We start from the raw sequence: 9,406 nt of genomic DNA on the forward strand, positions 1-9,406 counted from the left end.
GTGTGTGTGTGTGTGTGTGAGACCGTCTCTGATTCGGTCCATCGCTGAGAAATGACATTTAACGATTACTATAGAGGAACAGAAGCAGCAAACATTGTTCACCGTGCTCAATGGCAGAAAGTCAGACTAGGAAATGAAAAGAAGAAGACTGTGCATGTGTGTGTGTGTGTGTGTGTGTGTGTGTGTGTGTGTGTGTGTGTGTGTGTGTGTGTGTGTGTGTGTGTGTGTGGACTCAATAATAAAAGGTTCCTGCTGAAGAAACAAACCACATGATGATAGTGTGCGAGTTTCACCATATTTGGAAAAGCCTTAGCTAACCGCACAGGACGCCGCTTCAAAACAATGTTAAAGAACGCGCTGTACATCCCAACGTATCCACAGGACATCTTCTCCGTGAAGGCAGCCACCTCGAACGGAGCAACAGTGATCTTCAGAGAAGGGAAGAACGTTCTGCTGCACTGTGACGGTACCAAATTCCCCATACACGTACACAACAAACTGTACTATTTACACACAATAGACAATGACGGCGTTGACCATGTAAAAAATTGTATGACTTGCAGACATGGCATGAGATATTAGGTCATTGCAATTATGGGGATATAATTAAACTGGAGTGTTGTTGATGGTATGGAAATTAAGAGTAGAGGAGACAAACCTATCCAACGTTGTGAAATTTGCACGCAAGGAAAGTTTATTGAGACAAGAAACAGAAGGCCCAACCCAGTCTCACGGCAGTTCGTGACATAGTCACGAAATTTAATCTATTGATTCGTGTTCATGGACACGAATTTCCCCATTTTTTCGTGTCACTCAGCACGACTTTCAATGTATTTTAATGGGACGTATTTTTCTTGCCTGCACCATGTCTTTCTTCCGAGAGCACACTTTTTTTTTTTACAATTGTTATTCATTTTATAAACTTTAAGGGCTATTACTCAACATTTAATCGGGAGGTTTTAATCCTTGTTGTATTGCTTTATATTCGGTAGGCTACTCAACACGAATTGGTTCGTGTCCAATAGCACGAATTTTCTTCTTTTTTTCGTGTCACTCAGCACGACTTTCAATCTAATGTATTTCAAAGGGACGTATTTTCCGTGCCTGCACCACGTCTTTCTTTGCAACATGGTCTCACCCCTATTCGTCACTTGACAACGGAGAGGGTCGTCCGATCTTTGAATTTTGAACTTTGATTATTTTTCTAACACTAACTCTTTTTCCTCTCTTTTTTATTTAATTTTATACATTAAAATTACATAATTACAGGACGGTATATTTTCTATATGCTTAAAACATTCATCGTTAATTTAGGTGGGATATTTGATAATTTCCCCCTCACGTCCATAAGCCGACGTTGAGGCTAGCTAGCTGAAACCCTTTTCTAATTCGGTAATATCACGATTTTTCCTCTCTTTTTAATATAATTTCGGAATACATTAAAACGACATAATTGCAGGACTGCATATTTGCTGTAGGCTTAAAACATGCCTTAATTTATTGTGGGATATTTTATAATTGTCGATGGTATTTCAATTTGCAATAGTGAGCCTACTTTGCTTTTTTTTTGCGCCAAAAAAAGAAACGAAAAAAAGAATAGCCTACTTTTATATAACTTTCATCTCAATACTGATTATGAAGTTGTAATAAATTAATTATATAGCCTACTGCAGAAATGTTTATATTACTTTATGGACATATCCTTTGGCAAAGAGATGGATGCATTCTGGGAGGTGATATGTGTTTAAATGTAATGGCTACATACTCGTGTTTCCTTCACTTGGACATTTATGCTGACCCCTTTAAAATTGAGCACGGATATAAAATATTAATACTGTACTTTTTAATTATGATTGATATTTTGGCGCAATTTTGTGCAACACGTCACTGTGTGCGACCATCGCAGAAACCATTGCCCAGCGCGATTCCACCACGGTAAGTCGCTTACATTAAAATTCGCTTACATTAAATTAGATTAAATTTCGTGACTATGTCACTAACTGCCGTGAGACTGGGTTGAAATACAACGCGCGATCAGTTTATTGTGTTGCGTCGCCTCTCGCCGCATCCAACGCAGACAGGATTGCTTTCATATATTAGGGTGCTTGGCCGCTCGCGCCAGGTGTTGACACGGTGTAAGTTGCCTGATTATTTATGACGGATGGCCGAATTGAAGTGTCTAAAAAGACAGAAGCCCTCTGATGCAGGGAAGATAAGGGATACACTGCTCTTAGTATTTGTGTATTGTTAAATATCTAAAATTCCTAAATCAAGGTGCATTTAGATAAGTTAAATGACAGAAGATAGTTTTCTTGTTTTCTTGAAAATAAAATCAAAATGAAGTGAGTTTTTGCTTAAAACAAGCAAAATTGTTTGCCAATGGAGTGGAAAAATAATAATCTTGTTTCTGATTGAAATCTTGTTTCTGTCCCAAACAGTTTAATTTTGCTTGTTTACTTGAAAATAAAATCAAAATGAAGTATGTCATTTTACTTATCTAGTAAATGCACCTTGATTTAAGAATTTTTAGATATTTGGACTGGAAACAAGAAAAAGATTCTAAATAAGAAGAGCATTTTTTGCCGTGTAAAGACAGAAGTAAAGTGATGTAGGCAAATTAATGAACAGTTTATTTAATTGCATGGTAGTAAAATGCTAATGTTTGCTAATTAATTCCAGTTATTTTTACCTTAAACTTTATGCAAGCAGCTGTTCTGGGTTCTCCAGAGGCCACAGCCAGTGTGATTTTGTAAAAAAATAAATAATATTAAAATATTAAACGCATGTAATATCACTTTTTTAATAGCCTTATGTTTTTACTCTGCAGTTGTGCAGTTTTAAGGGGGTGTATAGCAATTTTAAAATGTATTTGCCGAAATTAGTAATGATATTTATATACAGGTTTATTTAAAATGGCAACTATTTATGTAAAATTCACATTAAATATCAAAATTTCTCAGTTGAATTCCTGGTGAAAGCATGAATGCTCATAGTTTAGTGGAAGATTGCTGCCATCTACTGGAAAACAAACCCTTTTGCTAGTTCTCAATGAATAGTTTGTGCATGAATGTTAGATGCAATTACTCTTGCTATTTGTGTTTAGGCTGTAAAGTGGCATAGGTGCAATATTTGTACAGTTTTACCATCATCAGCCTTTAAAAAAAAAAATTATAATAATAATATCATGAACATAATGACGGGGTAGAATGGACTGGACATCATATAAAACAACAACAATAAAAATGAAACATCAATGCATTACAAAAATAAAACAGTATGATTGTTTCCACAACTTAGACTGATAACGTGTAGCGCTAAACCTTGATACAAGGGCCACCAAGGAAAATCTTGCCTAGGGCAGCAAATTGGTCAGGGCCGGCCCTGCGCGCGCCCAAGAAAATCTCACGCCAAATTGGCAACCCTGCGTTTGATATGAAACAAGTCTCGGCTTTCACAATTCTGTAAGTGTTAATATGAAATTCAAACAATAAAAACAATTTTGGCGCACTCGATGTTGTGTAAAGCAAGAGGCATTTACGAATTTGACAAAGTGGCGACATGATTTGATCTGTGGTTGTAGCCAACATAACCAGCGCTGTCGCCTGTCAACACTTTTAAATGAGTTAAGCAGGATCGGCGGCAGCTTCAGGAGCCTTTAGGTATTTGCAGCAATTTTGGTAAACGTTCCTGTGATCAAAGCTGAATTTATCATCATTACTCCGGTATTAAGAGTCACATGATTCATGATTCACATCACACTTATGCCGATTTACTGCTCAATAAACATTTATTATTATCAATGTTGAAAACAGTTGTGTACAATTTTTTTTCAGGATTATTTAACGAATAGAAAGTTCAAAAGAACAGCATTTATCTAAAATATAAAGCTTTTGCAACATTATAAATGTCTAGTGGAGACCGGGGATGGTTGTAACATTTTTACCTTTCTGTCTCTATCTTGGAGTACTTTTAAGCCAGTGTGTTCAAAATGTGATTAAAACTAGTCTGCTATTAAATGACATAGCTATCTTTGCAATTCAAACAGAAATGCATGGTTTAGTTTCAAACACGAGGAGTGAAATGTTACAATTCACCCCATAGTCTGGGTTAGTTGTAACATACTCTGGGTGAGATATAACATTGTGAAATAAGGATTATGACAAAAAAATGGATTTTGAAAGCTTTTTATTCAACACTGACTTTTCAAGATGACTGATGTGAGTGTCTGTGTGTGTGTGTGTGTGTCACTCTCAGTCATAGTAATTGACAATAATACATTTAACTTTAACAAATAAGGATGTTATTCTTGTTACAGACAAAATATCTACACAGACACACAAACATAATTTAACTTGCAATGAGCAATGATTCGCTCTGGTTTCGATTCCTGTTTTTATTTTACAGAAGCATCATTTTCCTCCACTATCGCTCCACCAATCTCCTCCACCCCAAAACCTCTGACCTCTGACCTCCTCTGGCTCTGGGCTTTAATTCCTCTTGTCATCTTGGGGGGCGTTTGCTTCTGTAAATACAGGAGGGCAAGTATAAATTACATTAATCTTTTATCGAGGGATATGAGCAGCGCAGCAGTTCTAATAATCTGAGTCTGTATTCAACAAAATCTTTCGGCTCCTAACGTGGACATTTAGGAGCAGCTCTTAAATATTTTAGAACTACATTTTTCATTTCAACACTAAAATCAGCGGCTGAACCCAGGACAGTTTTGATGTAGCCTTCAGGACGATTAGGATTTTTCCACTAAATTCCGTTTTTTGTTGTTTTCTTCACAGATCCTGTGTTTTCAAACGAAAGAATTGGGAACCAGTGGCAGTGAGTGTGTAGCCGTCGCCATGAACGGCTGTGAAGAAAACGCTGAATCTCTTCTCACAGATACCCGAGTGACTTAAAACAGACAAGCCTTAAACTAGTGCCAGAATAATATGCATGTTTGAGCGGTTTTAACTGAAAGCATATCTCAAAATATATCTGTGCCATTGTTTTATCTCAAGATGCTCACAGTAATGTTTTTTCATGTTTTGACACGTTTATAAAAGTAAATGTCCTAATTGAACTGAGGTCTAATCCTGGCTTGATCTAAACCCCGTCTGTGAAACCAGGCCCATGTTTTAAAATCGGTTTTTTGGCCACCGACACCAATGCAGAAGAAAATGAAAGACAATCATTTAGATTTGGACGGACTGTTTGAAGCCAACCTGTCAGATGCAGCCATTTCTTCCTAATGTATTCATTCATACTATCACTTTTTAAGCACAATTTTGTTTCTTGAAGATTGTTAATCAAATTACTTTTGTTGCGTTGAAGTATGTGTGTGCAATATTAATAAATCAGTCAATGTGTTCATGCTGTCTGTGGATGAGATGAGAGACTGGTGAAGGAGATTCATTCCTTTAATACCTCTGTATTTTAAGAAAATCAATTCATCCCACTTGTATTTTCCCGCAGCTTTGACTGGATTTTCTCATCTGACTGGTTAAATAACTTCACTTCCCTCTGCCAGAATACAGAAACAAAATACAGAAATAAATATACATGAATTTAATAACAATTAGAGCCTTTTATACAGGTTCCAGGCAAATAAATAATGCGCTATTCTATGAATGCCCACAAGATGAAGCCCTTAGCGCATTAATGATAACTGAACACATTTAATCCATATTAAACACTCTTCAATCGCGAATTAACACACTTAAACATTAGCATATTCACTTGTCTCTCTGCGTAGCTCTTTATAAAGTTTATTTTCTTTAAGATCTAGATCTAGAGATCTAGAGTGTATGGTGGTCAATAAAGAAGGAAATGGAGGTTTTAATCTCAGGATAATTTTTAACCCCCAATTTGTTTTTCTGGGTTTAAAGTGTAGGTGTGCAACACCTCGAATTTAAAATAAAGCCTAGATAAACAAAACCTAGATTAGCTCTAAACTGTGCTTAATTTAATCTTTATTGGTGCAACCCACCCCATGTCTACTAATTCAGAAATTAATATTTGTATTTTATTAACTAACAATGTTAAAAGTTGTTAGAAATATATTGCTCAATAATAGTGCATGTTATGGCGAATTAAGGGTGATGGGGACATAAGGTCAAATGGGACAGTCTAACTATACAGAGTTTATTTTCTCGCCTAATGAGTGAAAATAAAAAGCCCATGAGCCCTCGCTATGAGACCACATAATCAAGATTGGTTGCCCTCATTGATGTGATATCATGTAGGAGGAAACAGGAACCCTAAAATTATGGGGAAGCTTTTGCTAGTGTTCATAGTTTCACTTAATTATAATTGAGGTAGCAGTTGTGGTAAACTTGCAACTGAAAAATTAAACACTGAATATTTAACATACTTAAATTGAGCTCATTACAAAGGAAAAAAGTAGGCTATGTTCTGTTTTAAATCCCGCTTGTGCAAGAATGTGAATAAGGCGGCAGCACAAATGCCAGAATGCAAAAAGGCGCGTTTTCGAGTAACTACATGAACAGGACTCGCATTTATTGTACATTAAATTAAAGATAAAAATAATATTTTATTTGTGCAATAGCCTATATTGTGAGCTCATTATAGCATATAGGTCTATATGAGGGCGACGTTAATAAATGTGACGATTAGGCTATAACAAATGCATGCATTTTGTAAGTTTTGAGCGTGGTTTAATCATTTAATCTGCGTTTACCCAGTTCATCGGTTCCGTGTATCTGCCGGGGACGCAGGCGTGAGTAGCGGCCGTGGTCAAAAACATATTTAAACCCAAATGTTAAAACTAAGGCCATGTGTGATTCAATGTCAATTGTCCAGCCAATTCATTATTCGTGTTCAGTTTACATTAATGAATTAAATAAAGTTTATGTTAACTGATCAAATGCGATTTAAGCTTAATAGGCTATATTAATTATTTTCAAACTACTTGTTGTACATTTCTTTAATTGTATTAAATAAATGTCTAAACACGTTACATTTAAAAGGCATTTACACATTTACATTTATTGTTGCAATTTCTCCAGGAGTCAAGAATCCGGCAAAAATAAATATAAAAATATTTTTTTTTTATATAATAATTAGGATATACTGCAGTATTTCACAAATTAAACTCCTAAACTGGACCGTCCAGTGGTTTTGACTCCTTGTTCGACTTTTTAGCTTTAAACATGTGTGCCAACAAGGGATCAAACAAGAAACCAAATTTCAACATTATTTTCACATATTCAATGTAACAATGTAATTTCACTGCATGACAATCAATTTGTGCTTGTCTGGAACTTTAAACCATTTGTTCAAACAAATTAACAATCAGAACGCTTAAAAAAAAAGAAGAAAAACAAGCCAAAGCCGTAACCATGTCTTGAACATATTTTTATAAAGCCTATAAACAGAACAGTGAAGGAAATTCGTAAGTCTAATTTTGGGAAATAATATTTTAAATTTATTATTTTCTCAAAATTTGCATTAAAATGTATGTACTTTTATTTGTATGCCTGAAATCTGGAAAACCTGAAACGTTTCTCGTCTCTTCACACTCAGTTAAATCACAAATGTATATTTTCAATTCAAAACGGCCATATTTGAGAAAAAATATCATCACTGGATGTTATTGTTACATGTATTAAACGCTTCGCTTCCTTCACTTTCTTTCAACGTTAAACTGACGCTTCACGCTGGAATTCGCGCTGAATGACAAACCCCGCCTACTTTGATATGATTGGCCATCTCAATCATTTTGAAATTGACGAGCGCTGTTAGACCGCTGAGGCAGACCAGACTAAAAATGTGACTTTTAAACCCTTTTGTCATCCTACAAATACTCGTTGTAGCAGTTTCACATACTCTGTCATTACTCCAACATCCTCTGGCTCATCCTCAGCGCTTTCTTTAAGGGCAACAACAACAACAAAAAAGCTTCAGTTACACTGAAATATCAGCAGCATACAGGCTGGCAATATGTTTGTTTAGGTCATTACAAAAAGTACAAAACTAAAATGTACAGTGATAGCCTATCTTCCAAAGATAATTGACGCAATTTCTTCTCTAAAAAAATGTTGATATGGCAACTAGAAAATACACTAAGTTTCGTCATCCTGGCATGTGTGGAAAGTAATAAACTATAAACCACAAACCATGCGTGCTACAGCTAACCCCTCGTTAGGTTGTGCCCCATGCTCCCCTACTCTTTTTATAGCTGAGAAGGACTAAAATAAATCAAGTTCGTTCGCCCTTAACAAAAGTGCATTCACAACAAAATCACGATCGATTAATTCACACAAAAAATAGTTGATGAAGATTAAATCATTTATAAATATAAAATCTTACCTTATAGAAATTCAACAACATCCGTTCAAATCTTCCTTTTCGCTGAGTCAAACAGTATCGCGCCATCGCCACCTTTGCCGCCTTCATTTTGTCTTTTTTTGTGTGACTCTGAGCATGAGCAACACAGGCATTTCCGCCTGGCAACTTAACCCTTTCCGGTACAGCGTTGCCATGGCAACAATGCATTTCTACTAATTTCCTTGTTATTCAGAATTTTTTTTTTACAAGTGCAAGCCTTAAGGCAGCCAATGATGTGCTGTTTTTAAGTCAAATTACATTTGAATGTCCCTCCAAAACGCTCTTTCCCCCGGTCACATACACGGAAGACACCGCGTGAAGTGCTTCTGAAATCGCTGTAGCCCATTAACCTCAAATCTCCTCAAGGGTTTTTTTTTTTTACATCATCTTTGTAAGTAAAGCATCTTTATAAATAAATTATATATTTTTACTCACAAATCAACTTTGTCCAACATAGTTGTAGTGTAAGTTTAGAAAATATCGATGTTTCCATGACAAATGTTTCTATGTATGGAAAATAGGTATGTTTCCATATGGCATATGTTCCATGTTTCCAGATTTCCGCTGTACCACAGTGGAACTGCAGTAATGTATTTCCCAATGGGGATTTATTAAAGATAGTAGCATTAACAATATGAATAGCAGTTATTTATTTATGTAAATTGCTTATTGTAGTTATGCACAAGAAACAAAATTATTTCTTTTTTTCAGAAAAGGAATACAGCAACATTATACGGACAGTCAAGTCAGCTTTATTTCTACGCTTTTCACACACACAGATGCTTCAAAGCAGCTTTACAGTGATGATAGGAAATTCGTTTTGTTTTAGTTTTTGATTGATTAGTTTCTGTTGTAAAAACTGAATTCAAAATGTAAAAACGCATGTAAAAATATTTTGCACAAAATTAAAACAATAATGTAATTATTATTATTATTATTATTATTATTATTAAGTGTGAATCAAAAAATTAAAAGCGCATTTAAAAAGAAATAAGCATGATTTCATCTCTTAAATGTCTTAGTGTGTGTTTTGGTCATAATTTAGACTTTTTTAAATCTAATTTCAGCT

The 9,406-nt window shown here is 35.3% G+C and overlaps 1 long non-coding RNA gene across 1 annotated transcript; it reads right to left on the reverse strand.

Moving 5' to 3' along the window:
* Positions 1–4,409: 4,409 nt before the first annotated feature.
* Positions 4,410–8,410, reverse strand: LOC307117625. Its single transcript, XR_013815456.1, has 3 exons — positions 8,320–8,410; positions 5,416–5,511; positions 4,410–4,522 (listed from the first exon to the last, which is right to left on the reverse strand). It is a non-coding gene; the product is annotated as an uncharacterized lncRNA (long non-coding RNA).
* Between the last annotated feature and the right edge of the window lie 996 nt (positions 8,411–9,406).

This window comes from Gobio gobio (genome assembly GCF_949357685.1).
Source record: "Gobio gobio genome assembly, chromosome: 21".
Classification (NCBI taxonomy): Eukaryota; Metazoa; Chordata; class Actinopteri; order Cypriniformes; family Gobionidae; genus Gobio; species Gobio gobio.